Source organism: Bubalus bubalis, chromosome 24 (genome assembly GCF_019923935.1).
Source record: "Bubalus bubalis isolate 160015118507 breed Murrah chromosome 24, NDDB_SH_1, whole genome shotgun sequence".
In the NCBI taxonomy this organism is placed as follows: domain Eukaryota; kingdom Metazoa; phylum Chordata; class Mammalia; order Artiodactyla; family Bovidae; genus Bubalus; species Bubalus bubalis.
In genome coordinates, this window is record NC_059180.1 from 2,632,260 (window position 1) to 2,648,800 (window position 16,541).

At 50.7% G+C, this 16,541-nt stretch overlaps 1 protein-coding gene across 3 annotated transcripts in view; it reads left to right on the forward strand.

Moving 5' to 3' along the window:
* The window catches only part of SDK1 (sidekick cell adhesion molecule 1), a 628,823-nt gene that overhangs the window by 426,973 nt on the left and 185,309 nt on the right, over positions 1-16,541 (forward strand). The gene's annotated exons all lie outside the window — the stretch shown is intronic.

A 16,541-nucleotide genomic window follows, 5' to 3' on the forward strand; every position in this document is an offset into this window, starting at 1 on the left:
TGTAGCAACCTTGGGGCTTCCCTGGTGACTCAGATGGTAGAGAACCCACCAGCAATGCACAAGACCCTGATTCAGTCCCTGGGTCAGGAAGATCCCCTGGAGAAGGGAATGGCTACACACTCCAGTATTCTTGGACTTTCCTGGCAGCTCAGCTGGTAAAGAATTCACTGCAATGCAGGAGAGCCTGGTTTAATCCCTGTGTCAGAAGATCCCCCAGAGGAGGGGGAACGGCAGTCCACTCCACTGTTCTTGCTTGGAGAATCCCATGGACAGAGGAGCCTGGCAGGCTACAGTCCATATGTGTGGAAAGAATCAGACACAACTGAGCAACAAACACTTCCACTTTTAGGCAGGAGGAGTTTTCTCACTTACAAAGGAGGAAGCTAAGACTTGGAGATGGTCAGGAACTTGTCCACCGTCACCAAGCTGAGCGGGACGCTGAGAGCTGGAGGCCGGTTGGGTGAGTCCCCGGCGTGTCCTCTGAACCGCTCGGCCAGACTGCCTTGTAGGGGTTGACTTCTTTGAAGAAGATAAAATGTGCCTCGCTGGACCCAACCCTGTCCCGTCTGGTTCTCTTTGTCAGTATCCTCAGGAGACGCATCGATACAGCTGTCCTTCCCAGTGTCAGCACCAGACATACAGGAGTCTCCTCAAGAGAGTCTTAGCTGCCACAAAGCTTTATTAAGGGCTGGGAACCTCTGTGTTTATCTTCACTCTTGGTCAAACTATGATCTGGGCAGAGTCAGCCTTAAAGACAACACTTGCCGCCCAATTCCATCTTCATTACTAAGACTTGACGGCTGCGTCCCTGCTGATCTTGTTCTTTGGCTTCAGTGTTTCATGGCTGGTGACCATTTGCCCAGCCTGCATCTGCCAGACTGAACCACAGTGCCCTGCATAGGCCTGGCACCCTCAGGTGAGGGTGCCATCGCCTAGGTGTTTTATGTGTCTTCCTGAGACCTTTCTGGCTCTTTCTTTCTTTCCTGGAGAGCTGGCAACCAGAAGAGCATTCCAGATTTGTGCTCCAACCTGCAAGGAGCATGCAAGTCGCGCCATGTGTCCCCGCCCCCAGGGATGCTTCTGAAGGTTAACCTCAGGAATCTGTTGGCGTGTTTAGACAAAGCGACAGAACTCATCTTCTAAATGCCTTCAAACAGACTGTTATTGCAGTGTTGCCTTTTGTAATGTGTTCTGTGAGGGTCGTGTGGATTTGGGAGAAGGGGTGAGAGTGACTAGGGAAATCTTCAGAGGTGGAGGAGTTTGATCTGGCCCCTGAAGGATGTCTGCAAAGCTAGATGACCTCTGCGGTCAGTGGTGGATCGGTGGGGAGGGTGGAGGGTTGGATGGGAGCCAGGCACAGAGCTAAAGCAGCGGGGCTCGCGGGCCAGGCACGAGGAAACCAGAATAACTGGAGCTGGGGAGGGGCGCTGGAGAGAAGTGGAGACGGGTACTCTGGGTGGGGAACCAAGTGAATCCATCAGTGTAGACAGAGGAGCACCCCAGTGAGGACCACCTGAAGGCCCCCGGGGCCCCAGCAGCAGTTTGTTCCTCACTCAGATTGCTCGTGCAGTGGAGGTGCAGTGTGGGAGCGCCCTCACTGCACGGCGTGCCCTCTCCACCACGTGGGCCTCGTCCCCAGGCTCACTGCAGGGCACGGGGCTCACACGCCGGCACTTGGATGAAGCTGCTTGGCAATGACACAGGTCCCTTCCACTCTCATTTCCTGGCCCAAACCAGCCACACAGCTAACTGTACTTGACACCTAAATCATTGGGAACAGGGAAGGACCCTGCTCTTGTGTCAAGATGGAGAAGAGAACTCAACATATTGGTGAGCCTCCATAGTGACTCCCACCCCAGGCAGAGGGCGGAGACGGGAAGTGCCAGGTCCTGCAGCAGCTGTCAGGGTCTGAGGGTGACGAGCTGGGTTCTGGGAACGTTGGCCTGAGTTCAGCATCTGAAGTGATCACTCTGGCTGAAGGATCTCTCAGCCTTCTCTCAGTGGGCTTTTATTTCTGTTACTTGTGCATGGCCGCGCCTTGGACCTCTTCATTGGAGTCAGGATGGGGTGGGATTCTAGTTATAAAGCCCTGTGTGTACATCCTTGCTCTGTCCTGTGAGGCAGGGGAGCCACCTGTGCGTCTGTTTACTTACCTGTCAAAACTGGAACAAAAAAATACACACGATAATGGACATGTGGAGAACAGCACAGTGTCTGGTCCATGCTAAGCAGTCAGCGAGTGTGCTGCAATTATAATCTGAAAGTCTCTGCCTTTGGGGTCCTTAATTCCGTTTATGGTCTTCCTTCCCTCCCACTTTTCCTGCCTTTGCCTGTTTATTTCTTCAACACCGAGCTTTTCTCCACTGCCCAATTTGTTAGCCCCCTTCTAGCATCCTCTCCTTCCTCCACACCATGATGTCCAAATTTCAGTCATTTCCTGGGGTGTCAGTCCCCTCTCGACCTTCTAGCGTGCTCAGCTTGCCGAGCTCAGCCCGCCTTCCGCCTGCTGCTCGTCTGCAGGACTGAGGCGCCACCAGATGGCGTCCTCCAGAGTCTCTGGAGGTGTTGGTGCTGCACAGCAGCCCCTGGACTCACCCCAGGTTTCCTCCTGCCTCTTCTCCCTGGTAGCTGTGCCACACCTTGCCTCCTTCCATCCCCTCCTTCATGTTCATGAAGACAGGGTGTTTCTGTGTGTTTTCTTTTATGTAATTGATAATCACGTGAATATAGTCCTAACTGAAGAGCAAGATCACCTAGCACAGAGCTCCTCCAATTGCATGAGCACACGTGTCACTCAGAGAATTGACCATTCGGGTCTGCATTCGGGGGGTCTGGAGTGTGGCCTGAGTCTCTGCCCCTCCTGAGTCTCAGACCCTCTCCCCAGGAGAGGTCTGCACTGCCGGTCCCAGCTCCACTCAGGAGCAGTGAGTTGGTTGATTCGTATTGAAAACTCACCATGTGCTGAGAAGCATGATCTTTCCCCTCTAAGGAGTGGGAGCCCTGCTGCCAGAGCATGGCCCGCAGGACAGGCTTCCCCTGAGAGCTGAGTGGTGGGGAACCTCAGCTCCATCCACCCAGACCCGCTGGTTTAGAATCTGCCCTTGAACAAGTTCCCAGGTGACCTGTGCGCTCACAAAGGCTTGAGAAGAAGCTTAGAAGATATCAATAAAAAGGTCTTAAGAATGTTAGTAAAACTGCATGTTGTTTTTCAGTGTTTTGCAAACTGAAAGTATTAATATCAAATTAAGCTAATTAGTGAGGGGGTTGAAATTAATTAACCAGAAAAGATACTCTGAGAAAAATAAATTTTGTACCAGGCTTAGAAGAAGAAAAATATATTTATGAATGTATTTAACTTGTATTTTTAACATCATTTAGAAGGTCTTATCTATAGCTATTTCGTAGAAAAGCCTAGTTGTAAAAGAAAAAAAATGATTTCTGCATCTGTCTTACTGAATTATTTTTAATTTTTGTTCCATCATTTTTAATGTGAATAGAAGCAAACATGCACGTATAGTCTCATTTCTCCCCTCTCTTCTACCCCGCAGGGAACCTGCCATACTTGCTTTTCAGTATTTGCTTTTTTCATTTATCAGCTCCTCTTGGAGGCCTTTCTCTGTCAGTCTATAAAGAGCTTCCTCATCATTTTTTTTGCTGCTGGGTAGCAGCAAACAGTGTGATGTACTTCCTTAGTATTTTGCTTTTCAAAATGATATTTAAAAGCCCTTTTCATGACAATAACCAGTAAGTAGGAGGTTGTACCCCCAGAGAATGATTGCTAAACCTATGTTAAATTTCTACATCTTTTCTGACTCCTGTCAGGTAACCACCATATGTTTCGATGAGGGTTATTTTAGGCTAAAATGTTTTTCCCAAACAGTCCTTAATTTTCAAAATAAAGAAATAAAGGGAGCATTTGTCATCTGGGAGAGGCATCTGTCACCTTGCAGGGAAATAATTTGGGGGGAATCCTTGCCTCATATTCTTGCACATGGGGCAGATTTTACACTCCTTAAGGTCCCCACTGCCTGCCATCCTGAGTTCCGCCCACATCCACATGCTGATCGATCCTGTGTGGCTTAAAGAGAGCTTCGTCCTCGCTCCAGTCCCTTTCTGTCTCCCACTCTGGGGGCTGTGGGGGCATTTCCCCGCTTATAAGCAAGTCATTCCATGGACTGAACAGAGACTAAGTCAAATTTTTAAACAACTGGATGGCATCCTCTTATTGGAAGCCATGGAGAGGTTTGGTGGAAGTGCCTGTCACTTAATGATTTGCCATAATTACTTTTAGATTTCCTATAAATTCCCTATAAATCTGTTATTCATGCTGTCACACAGAAGGCAGAGCGCCCGCACTGCTTTAAAACTACAGCAGGAGCACTCTCAGGGCTCGTTTGTTTGAACTGATAGTTTGCACTGTCCAGATTTGCTGAGTAATCATCAACCTTCTGCATGTTAAGCAGGCCCACACTGACCAAATTCTTCCTTAATATATTTGAACAATCACATAAATGGGTTTAGGACTTTATTCTTTGTTCATCCGCCTTCCAGTTTATGTGAACAGACTTCATACGCTTCTACCAGCAGTGCACCCCCTCATAAGGCTTGTGATAATCTGTTTGCAAGTATATATCTTCAGCGGGATCTTGGCTGTGTTCTGTACGCGTAATTCTTTATATGCACAGCTTCTGTTTTATGTACTCTCCCTCTTTCTGTCGTCAACCTTAGATTTATTGTCGGTGCTGATTTTAGACCAAAATATAAATGAGATTGTGTTGACATAAAAAAGAAAAAAAAAGAATCCTTGCTTCCTGGCAGACTGAGTGGAGAACCAGTTGGTTTAAATAGATAACCTTGGGTCATATCAGAAAATGTCTTGTTCTAGCTGAGCACTCGATTCTTGCACCACGGGACTGACTTTATTCATTTAAGGGAAGCTAGGGCAGACAGACAAAGAAATATTTTCTTCTCTTAAGATTTCCTGATTTGTTTGTACCTCTGTTGTGACACCCAAGGGTAATTCTGATACAGCAAGTCTAACAAAAAAGAAAAGAGATGGGAAACAGAGGGGGCACTCCTCAGCAGTTGTGAGTTCTCATCCTTCACCATCAAAGCCTCCGTGCCCCGCTTATTCTGTGATCGTGCTTGCCATGGCCTCGTCAAGGACGATGATGCACCTAGTCCCCAGAGGCAGACAGAGGGGAGAGAGCACAGGCAGGACCAGGAGAGAGAGAGGAAGACCAAGGCAAAGCCAAGGCCTCATCCCATCTCACCTGTGTGCTCAGGCCAAGTGTGATGTTGCTCTCCAGCCTGCTTACTTGTTCCTCGTGGGGTCAGGGCTCCCCACTCAGGGTGCTGTGGCAGCTGTTCAGTCACTAAGTCGTGGCAGACTCTTTGCGACTCCGTGGACCGCTGCGTTCCATGGACTGCTGCACTCTCCCAGAGTCGGCTCAGATTCCTGTCCACTGAGTAGGTGTTGCCATCCAACCATCTCGTCCTCACTCAGGATGATGAATCTCCAAAGAGGCTGAGCCCAGAACCTGCCCTGGTACAGGGCAAGCAGTCAGCCACACCATGTAGGTGGAGGGCACAGCCCTCCTGGCCCACCCAGAGATGAGCTGAGTTAAAGCCCTGCCTCCATCCTCCAGAGAGAACTGCTCATTGATCCTAATGTCAGAAAGCAGAACACGGTTCTATTCCCAGAATTAGCTTGGAATGAATATGGTTGATGGACATAGTTATTCATTAAATCATTTACTTACTATTTATTGTTTTATATATTTAATTAAATTAAAGTAATTAAATTAAAGTAATTAAAATAAATTACTATTTATTTATTGTTATTGCTCACAGTTGCTCTACACTGGTTAGGATAGAGATCCTACAAGACTTATCTGCCTCCGAGTTTTCTCTCTTCTGAGATGAAATAAATAAGAAGTTGATTACCTAAAAACACAGCAGAGGAAGTGTTCTTCAGTACATTTGTATGAACATTAGCGTTTGAGGTGGGAGTGCATAAGAAAACACTGCGTGATTGATAAAGCGTTCCTTCAATTCTGGGCAGAACCACCTCGCGGCATCTCAGTTTTACGAAACACTAAATATGTAAATGAGAGGTTTTATTGGTTTCTGGATTTCTCATTTGAGAAGCTCTGCTTTTATTTAGGACATCAGTCTCACACGGAAACGTGAAGAGAGGGTCATCTGTGGGTCTGTGGGGTGCCCCTTCCGGGAAGGAGCTGAGACCCTTGAGAAACCTATTTCTCACAATATTGGCCCCTCAGTTCTTCATGTTTTCACGTGGCTGGGGGGAGGCGTAAAATACAGCGCTTTCAGCGTTACATCGTTCCAATCAAGCGAAGTCTTCAAAAAGTAACAGCCCAGGGAGTGTTCGCCAGCAGCACGGCTTCCCGAGCAGGCGTCTGTATAACTAGCCCATGAATTTACCTTCAGCTTCAGTTGCCATAATTTCTAGTCTGTGAGTTGAACAATGGTATCTGTAGCAAGGGAAAATAACTTCAATTTAGCCTGGTTCTCTAAAGATCCTCATTGTATTTTAGTGTGGCGGGGGGCGGGGGGCACGATTGTGATTTTTCCAGATAACATTCTATGAGCATACCATGACCCCTTTCTCTCTTATTTATCCCCTTTTTTCTTTCACGTGCTTACAGCATTTAAGATAATCTTCTGTTTTCTCCAGGGACTCAGGATTGCATTTCTTTGTTCTGGGTTTTATCTGTCACAGACACTTTTCTAGTTACAGATTCTGTTTATGAATCATGCTATGTAAAGAACAGCTGATATTTTAGCAGATCTGAGCCTGGCCGAGAGTCATAAGCACATCCAAGGAGCAGAGCTGAGCTTCTCTCCAAGAACTTACATGCCAGACGCTGGTCTTGGGATGAGATTTGATTGTCTTAGGAACAGATATTGATATCAATTTGGAAACTGTAAAGTTAGATTCAGTTTGGCAAGCACCTGTTAGGCACTTACTGCTTGCCAGAGGCTCTGAGGAGGACAGAGGCATATGTGGATCACACACCTTCAGGCGTTCACGGGACGGGGCAGCTGTGTGCTTGCACAGATGCCCTCCTCTGAAGGACACACACGTTCGCCTCACTGCTCCCCAGAAACGGAACGTGTGAGCTCAGGGAAGATGTGGGTGCAAGTGTTTACTGAGAGGTGACCCTCGGAAGTGTGGGCACAGGAGACAGAGAAGGGAGAGACACCCATGTGGGTGCCTCAGTGAACCCACCACCCCGGGCAGGGAAGCCCAGAAAGCCTTCCTGGAGGAGGTGACGTGCTCCCTGACCTCAGCAGATGGGTGGGGGTTCAGGGGCCAACCATGCAGGGGGCGGGGCAGGAACGGGGAGGGTTGTTGGGGGGCGTGGCGCTCAAGTCGGGGGTGAGGGTGGCTTTGGGACAATTCAAAGAGCACCTGGCACGTGGCCAGTGAGCCAGGGAAGCTGAGCCCTGCTCTCTGTTCAGTCAGCAGATGCCTACTGGACACGGCTGGGCCCCGGGTGCTGAGAGTGGCTGGGGCGGTGCCCGTGCTCCCGGCCGCACTCCCATGGGGAGAGACAGACAGATTGGCACTGCTCGCGGAGGGTGCCCTGGCGTGGGGGCCCGGGGACGAGCGTGGCAGGGAGGGCCGTCCTGTCCCCATCAGAGCCCCCAGCCCCAGGGGCAGGCCCTGTCGGGGTAGCTCCCGCCCCTGACAGCGGGCTCACGGTCGTTACAGAAATCCCCGTGGGTCTGATCCCTCCTCTGGGGGCCGCTCCTGCCCCTGACGGCGGGCTCACAGTCCTCACAGAAATCCCCGTGGGTCTGATCCCTCCTCTGGGGGCCGCTGCACGCCGTGGCGCTCTTCCTGCCGGTCTACCAGCCTCTATGTGCTTTGGGTCTCGTGTGAACTCTGGAGCCCCTCCAGCTCTGGGGGTGAGGGTGGTGGGAGAGGCCAAGGCTTCAGAAGGCCCCCCAAGGTGCCCTGTGGCTCCCCATCATCCTTGCTAATAGCCTTTTATGGGGATCAACTGCCCCAGCCGGCTCCACACCCAGATTGCATGTTTGGCAAAATTATTCAAGGACATTTCTCATAGAGGCTAAAAGTGATCTATTACTGCTCCTAGGGACACTCTCAATAATTTCAGAACACCATTTGGAAAATGGAACTAATCTCATGAAAAATAACCTCTTACTCCTCTGGCCCACTGAACTGCATGTGGATTTTCTCTTGGATATGCTTCTTTTGGGCTTTGCTGGTGGCTCAGTGTTAAAGAATCCACCTGCCAGTGCAGGAGACCTGGGTTGGATCCCTGAGTTGGGAAGATCTGCTGGAAGAGGAAATAGCAAACCTCTCCAGTATTCTTACCTGGGAAATCCCAGGGACAGAGGGGCCTGACGGACTGTGGTCCGTGGGGTCGCCCGTGGACCCCATGGGTGACTCAGACAACAATGCTTCTTCTGCTATTAAGCAGCGAGTACGTGCTAGGCCACTTCAGTCGTGTCCCACTCTTTTATGTCTCTATGGACTGTAGCCCACCAGGCTCCCCGTCCATGGAATTCTCCAGCAAGAATACTGGAGTGGGTTGCCATGCCCTCCTCCAGGGGATCTTCCTGACCCAGGGATCAAACCCATGTCTCTCATATCTTCTGCATTGGCAGACGGATTCTTTACCACTGGCGTCACCTAGGAAGCCCATTAAGCAGTAGGTTTTGCATTTATACACTTAAATGAAAAGCAGGTTATCAGCTGTTGTCCCTGGTTATTTGGATTGCTCTGGTGTCCAACCATGCAGATCCTAAATCCACACTCCAGCTCTCCGGTTTACCACTTTGTGCGTATCCCAAAATAAATAAATAAATGAATAAGCCTACTGCAAAGTTGCCTTTCACACCTTCATTTTTCTCTGCCCAGTAAAAAGCCGATGAAAATACATTCTTGGTAACGTTCCATTCATTTCCAAGTGTGCAAGTTCTCAAGTACATTATAAATGAGAAGAAAAGAAAGGGCTGGGTTGTTTGTCAAGCTGTCATATTATTTTATTTATCGTCTCTTGTCAATAGGAAAGTCCAGAAGTGTATTGAGATAAAAATGGAAGTACATGTAAAGATAACAGTGTAAATGGGACTCACTGCTGCGTGTTCTCCCATTTTTCTCTCTTCCCACCGTTGGCCAGTAAACAAGAAGACCTGAGCCGGCTGGTACAGACTCATCCGGAGGGGGCAGGGGGAGCTTCTGTAGTGCGGTTTGCCCCGTTACACGCCCCCAGCCCCACACGCCCCCTCTCCGTCCCCCGCCGCACCGCCCTGTGCCTTCAAGGTCATGACTGGGTTCTGGCTAACAATCGAGAGGGTACGCGGTGTTTGAAAGGACAGGAAAGCTCTCTTAGCTCCACACACGACAGATTATCAGCCCAGAAACTCACACAGCCACCTCACCCGTTCAGCGGCTGGGCAAGGGGAAACTAAAGAGTCAGCCTGGGGAAAGTAAAAGGTGGGAGGAACTTTCAATTTAGTGAATGTGATTTTTCCGGTCAGGAGAAAATTCGTGCTGTTTATTTCAGTTTTCAGAATAAAGTGCATCTTAAAATTGCCTAGGTTCTGCCTTGAGAAACTCACCTCTTAGAATACGAGGAAACGACCTGGTTTGCCGGCGGCACATATACCATTTATTGTAGTACATGTTAACAAAAAATAATAATAATAATAATTTCTATGAGTTCTTGGAGATTATATTTATTATATATATGCACATATATGGGGCTTCCCAGGTGGCGCCAGTAGTAAAGAGTCCGCCCGCCAGTGCAGGAGATAGATGCAAGAGACATGGGTTTGATTCCTGGGTCAGGATGATCCCCTGGAGAAGGAAGTGGCAACCCACTCCAGTTTTCTTTACTGGAGAATCCCATGGACAGAGGAGCCTGGCAGGCTACAGTCCATGGGGTTGCAAAGAGTCGGACATGACTGAGCATCTGAGCACGCGTACATGTACACATACATATGCACACACATGCATATATCTCCCAGTCTCTTAAAGACACGTGCCCTGGTGGGTTCAGCTCTCAAGACGCCAGCTCCCTGTGGTGCGCACACTGAGATGCTTCAGCGTGTGGGAAGGCACTTAACCCCTTTGCCAGGCCATTTGAATAATGCAGACAAAGATGACAGACTCCATGTGGCTGCAAAAGCAATTGGTGAGCAGAAAAGCCACTCGATTTTCTTTAAGTGAAATGTCTCGGAGCTGTTTCACCCATCTCCCAAAAGGGCACCAATGTACCCAGTTGTGCAAGGAAGAAGGTTAAGAATCACAAGAGACTGACCAATTAAGTGGTGTTTTTGTTGCCAGAAAGCAGTTGAGAATGGTGGGAGGCGGCCGGGGTGCAGAAGCTGAGCGATACAACTGAACAGGAGAGGGGCTCCCGCTGAGCATGTCTGGTGAGCTCTGTGGACAGTGAGAGGCTTCTTGGTGGAGGTCAGGATTTTTGCTCATGTATATATAGCCCCGCGTTCCTTAGCAGTTGTTCCACCAGGCAGAGGCAAAGCTGCATCTTTAGATACTTTGACTGTCTGTGGGAGAACTCCGGTCTGTTTGGAAGAAACAGCAGCCTGTGTCTCCTCCTGTCATCACGTCTTCCTCACCCTTCTTCCACTGCCCTGGCCGCCTGTCGCCCTGGCCCCCGTGCGCTGCTCTGCCTGCCCTTCTAGACGGAGGCACTGGGCTCCGTCCCAGGCCCAGCCCGTCCTCCAACCTTGACTCCGTGCTCTTACCACGGGGGCTGGGGGGCGGCCTCCCCATTTGGTGCCGCTGACCCACCGTGGACCCCCACAGCGCCCTCTCGCCCGCCTCACGCGTGCACACTGTCACCCAGCCCGCCCTGGCTCCTAAGCTTTCGCCGTGCTGGATGCTCCACCTGCACCCAGACCTCTCCTGCCAGAACCCGCAGGAGCACAAGCCCAGTGTCTCCTCTTCCCCCACCCTCCTCCCTTTCGCCTCCTACTGTCTCCACCGCAGCTTTCCTCCCCCGAGTCCTTCAGTTCCTTACTGGACGAAGCCCAGACTCTGTAGACAGCCCCCTGCCGTAGACAGCCTCCCCTGAGGCCACCCACAGACCCCAGCTTCCCCTCGACCTTCAAGAACCACTTACACTCTTCCAAACACGCCAACCCAGTTTCCACCTTCCCTTCCCGAAATGCCTCTGCCCCCTCGTCTGCCTGGTGAACGCCTAGCCGTCTTCCCAGGGCCTGGCCCCAGCCTTGCCTTGTCCCCTGGAGGGACTCACCCCGCCACGTCCTGCTGCGTCCCCTGCCCTGCTGCCTGCTCCGGCTCTCCCGGCCCTACAATAACCTACCAGTTCTGCTGACTCGACTCTCTTCCTCTATAAACCTGAGCCTCCTCGACGTCCCTGACCTCTGACCTCTGCAGTTAAACCCCGCCCCACGCCGCGCTTACCGTGCCGAGCACTGTGCCCCAGAAATAACAGGTTGCTGCTACTGTTGCCACCCTTCAGCAATGAAGACCGGACAGTAATGACCAACCGCGTTCTGAGACTTAGTTCTTCCTTCAGCAAGTACCCACAGGGGGGCTCCTGTAGCCCTGGCGTCTGTTTCCTGCAAAGACAACCAGCACACCTGCCCTCCTCATCCCAGGGGGTGGACAGGCCTCCCCACAGGTCAGGACACTGCCGGGCAGTGAGAGCCCACTGCCCCGGCTCGAGGGGGCCACTTCCTGCTGGGTTTAGGTGCTGCTAAATGAGGACTAAAACCAGCATCCGCTGTATCATGGAAAAAGCAAGAGAGTTCCAGAAAAACATCTATTTCTGCTTTATTGACTATGCCAAAGCCTTTGACTGTGTGGATCACAATAAACTGTGGACAATTCTGAAAGAGATGGGAATACCAGACCACCTGACCTGCCTCTTGAGAAATCTGTTAGCAGGTCAGGAAGCAACAGTTAGAACTGGACATGGAACAACAGACTGGTTCCAAATAGGAAAAGGAGTTCATCAAGGCTGTATACTGTCACCCTGCTTACTTAACTTATATGCAGAGTACATCATGAGAGACACTGGACTAGAAGAAACACAAGCTGGAATCAAGATTGCCGGGAGAAATATCAATAACCTCAGATATGCAGATGACACCACCCTTATGGCAGAAAGTGAAGAGGAACTCAAAAGCCTCTTGATGAAAGTGAAAGTGGAGAGTGAAAAAGTTGGCTTAAAGCTCAACATTCAGAAAACGAAGATCATGGCATCCGGTCCCACCACTTCATGGGAAACAGATGGGGAAACAGTGGAAACAGTGTCAGACTTTATTTTTTTGGGCTCCAAAATCACTGCAGATGGTGACTGCAGCCATGAAATTAAAAGACACTTACTCCTTGGAAGGAAACTTATGACCAACCTAGATAGCATATTGAAAAGCAGAGACATTACTTTGCCAACAAAGGTCCGTCTAGTCAAGGCTGTGGTTTTTCCTGTGGTCATGTATGGATGTGAGAGTTGGAGTGTGAAGAAGGCTGAGCGCCGAAGAATTGATGCTTTTGAACTGTGGTGTTGGAGAAGACTCTTGAGAGTCCCTTGGACTGCAAGGAGATCCAACCAGTCCATTCTGAAGGAGATCAGCCCTGGGTGTTCATGGAAGGAATGATGCTAAAGCTGAAACTCCAGTACTTTGCCACCTCATGCGAAGATTTGACCCATTGGAAAAGACTCTGATGCTGGGAGGGATTGGGGGCAGGAGGAGAAGGGGATGACAGAGGATGAGATGGCTGGATGGCATCACTGACTCGATGGACATGAGTCTGAGTGAACTCCGGGAGATGGTGATGGACAGGGAGGCCTGGCGTGCTGCAATTCATGGGGTCGCAAAGAGTCGGACATGACTGAGCAACTGAACTGAACTGAACTTAAATGACGGCTTGCTGTGTTGCCCGTAGATGCATTCATTAATAGTAGATACTTGTGGTACCCCTCGTTCTGTCTTGGTTGAAGCCTCAGATGTGGAACCACTTGTACAGAGGGACCATGTATCTGGAGGGACCATGTATCTGGAGGGACCACGTATCTGGTGGGACTGTGTGTACAGAGGGACCTTGTATCTGGAGGGGAGGGACCATATATACAGAAGGACCATGTACCATGTATGGGAGCATGTATATGAAGGGACTGTGTGTACAGAGGGCCAACCATAGGCTAGGTGGGCTTTTCCACCTGCCAGAGCCCGGCACCCATAACCCCAGCATTGCTCAAGGGTCAACTGTACACCCTGAAGTGTATTGCTGGGTTGTACGGTAGTTCCATTTTCGTTTTATTTGTTTATTTATTTTTTTTTGAGGAATGGGCAGCTGTTTTGAGAGGGGGTTGTGTGGGTAAGACAAGTGAATGTCTCTCTTGGGAGCAGAGAGGCAGGGACCAAGCACGGAGGAACAGCCAGAGGCTGCTGACGAGCCTAGAGACTATATCAGGCCTCTCGCCTCCAAGGTGGCTTACTGCCCACACGGCCTTTACCTGGTCCTGCCCTCTCAGACCCCACAGGGCCCTCTTCCAGCTCAGTCCTACCATCGTGCCTACGTCCAGTCCACCCACACTGCATGTGCTCTGTTTGAGAACATCCCAGTTCCCGTCTCACCTCCACCACCCAGTCCAAACGTGGCTGTCTCCCATGGGCTCGTGGGGTCACCGGGCTGGCTTCCCGCATCCTCCTGTGCCCCGCTCAGTCCCCAGAGTTCAAGCCTTTGCGTCTGGATGCCTGCGGCTGGTTCCTCCCTTCGGGCTCTTGGTCAGTACCTCCCGCCTCCCCGCGGGCTCCCCTGGCCGATGTGGTTTGCATCCATCCCCACTAGGCCGTCCCCCGAGGACACAGTCTTGACTGCCGGGCATCGGGATGTCTGCCCTTCATCTGCTGTATCTGCAGTAATTCCACAGCTTAGTAGTTCAGGTACACTTTGAACTCCCCCCCCCCTCCCCCGTCTGAGTGATTAAATCTTCTTTAAATGTACTTTTTAATTAAATGCAACCTGGACAGCTCTCTCCACTCCGCCTCTCTGATGACTGAGGGTTTCCTGTGGGGGAAGCCGGCTCAGATGGGGCCCCAGGTCCCCCTGCCAGGAGCCTTTCTTCCCTGAACTACAAAGCATTTGCCTTTCTGCTTTTGAAGCTGCCTGGTGCCCACTGCTGCTGACCTCGGCAGAAACCCTCTTCTTGAGCCTGTGTCTCCACCTCCCAACCACATACACCAGCCAGGGAGACATTCAGTGAAGATGCTACAGTAAAGTCTCAATTAAGGAAATGCTCAGGGGAAGGAGCGTTCCAGTTAATTAAATTTTTGGTTAACTGAGCACAACCAAAGTTTTTATTGGGAGGAGGCGTCATCATGTGAAAGAAAGATTATGAATTTAGGATGAGGACATTCGTGTTTAAAACCCATTCTCTGCCATCTGAAGTCACGTGACTTTGGGGCTCAATTTTCTCATCCATAAAAGGGGGTGCTAATAGCCATCTTAATAGCTTGTTGTTAGATTAAATGGGGCAACATTTGTGAATGTGAACATGTAGCCGAGTTGGGCAGCTGTGTGGGAACTTGGTGAAACACGCTTTCCTTCCCGCGTCCCATTTTGTTTTGATTCTTCTTGGGGAATAATTCTTTAGTACCCTGACATATGGTTTTTTAAACATGTTTTTAATGCAGAACACTGGAGGAGAAGGTAATTTTCCTGGCAGTGGTAATAGTGACTCATTATTGTAGAATATTTATGAAAAATTAACCAATCGTTGAGTATCTGTGGAGTACTTACTGTATCTCAGATACTGTGGGAATAGCAGAAATGAAGAGGTCATTTTATTCTTTTTAAAATGCCCAGATAGTCTTTGCACTTTTCTGCTAAGAATTGAATGTGGGAGGAAAAAATGGTAGAAATGTCAGCTTGGCAGGTTAAAAATGCACATCTATGATTTTTCCTCTCACTTAAAAAAGAAGTAAAAGCCCACTGAAAAGCAGACTTAGGTCCACAGGACAAGAAGAAGGAGCTGTTAGTGAATGAAAGATGAGAAGAATGTCTGGATGGAGGAATAATAACCTTGGGGCAGGGGAAAGGGGTCTCGGCTTGAAGACACCCAGGACAGACGTGGCCACCTTGGGGCTGCTGCTAACACAGCTAGAAACAGGGATCAGTTCATGGTTTCTGTCTGAAACAGTCTGCTCCCTACCTCCCACTCTGTGCAGAGTACTCAGCAGGTAAAGCAGATAGACAGGTGGACCGACAGACAGACAGGTGAGGAGCCCTCCTTCTGAGAGGGAACGGCTCCCGAGGAAGGAGCCCTGTGCGCTGGGGTTCGAGGGCCCCTGGGAGCAGCCCTGAGCTCCCCGCCCGACTGAAGCCAGGTTGCCCGTTGACAAGCCACAAAGATCACATTTGGGAGGTGCGGCGGGCTGTTCCACTTTAAGTCTCTTTGCTGTTCTGTTTAATCCACGTGCTCACACAGGTTTGAGGATGGGCTGACGCATCCCAGCCCCAAGTGCAGCTGCTCACGCGGCCTGTCCTGCCAACCCAACAGCTGAGGGGCCTTGGGCTCCTGTCATCATTGGGGCAGTGAGAGCCACACGAGCAGAAGTCCCCGTCCCATCTGAATCCCCGTTACCAGCAGCTTCCTCCTTCCCCCTCCTGGGGGTACCGGCTGTGTCTGGTTTGCCCGTCCCCAGGGGCTGTGGGCTGGGCGCTGGCCCACCGACCCAGTGGGCAGTCAGGGGCCTGTCTCCGGGGACCGTCCCCCCTGAGCTGGCGGGACAAGTGCTGAGCACAGGCTCCGTCCTGGGCGCCTGGCCAGAGGCGATTAATGCCAAATTAGCACCTTGCTCGGCGACCTCCCCGCGCCCTGCCGCTCTCCTTCACATCACACGACCGTGTGCAAATATTAGCTCCTCGGGTTGTTTCTCCTCATAGTGACTTTCACAGATGACAGGCGGGCTGCTCATGTGACTGGCATTCCTGAGCCCTTGTCCTTAGTCGCAAACGTTGTCTGCACACGGAGGTCCGACCACCGGCCCCACGGGCCCCACGGTGCCACCCGCACAGGGCCCGGGCTGTGGGGAGCGGCAGGCTGCCCGGGGCTTTGCAGGAGAACTGAGGGTCCACGAAGCGTAGCGCGGACGCAACTCCCGTTAGTGTAGTCGATATATCGGTTTAAAAATTGATTTGTTGGTTCTGCCTGCAGCAAGATTTTTTTTTTTTTTAATTCACACGAACCTTTCATTCCAACATCTCGTACTGGTGAGTCAGTGAGAGCGGGACTCAGCGCTGTGGGGCTGTGACTAGAGGGTGGCCCTCTTTCCTTGCCTCTCCTCTCTCCATGGCCCTGACCGCGCTGCCCGCGGTGGAACTGACCAGGGAGCCCCTCAGCCGCTCACGCGGGTGACACGTCTCTGCAGCCTCAGGTCCTCTGGGAAGCATTTTGCATTTGCCGTGATGTCCATTTATTCTTTATTTCCAGTCTCCTCTGTCTCCACCCTTTATTGAAATTCCTGTTCTAGAAATGTTTGAT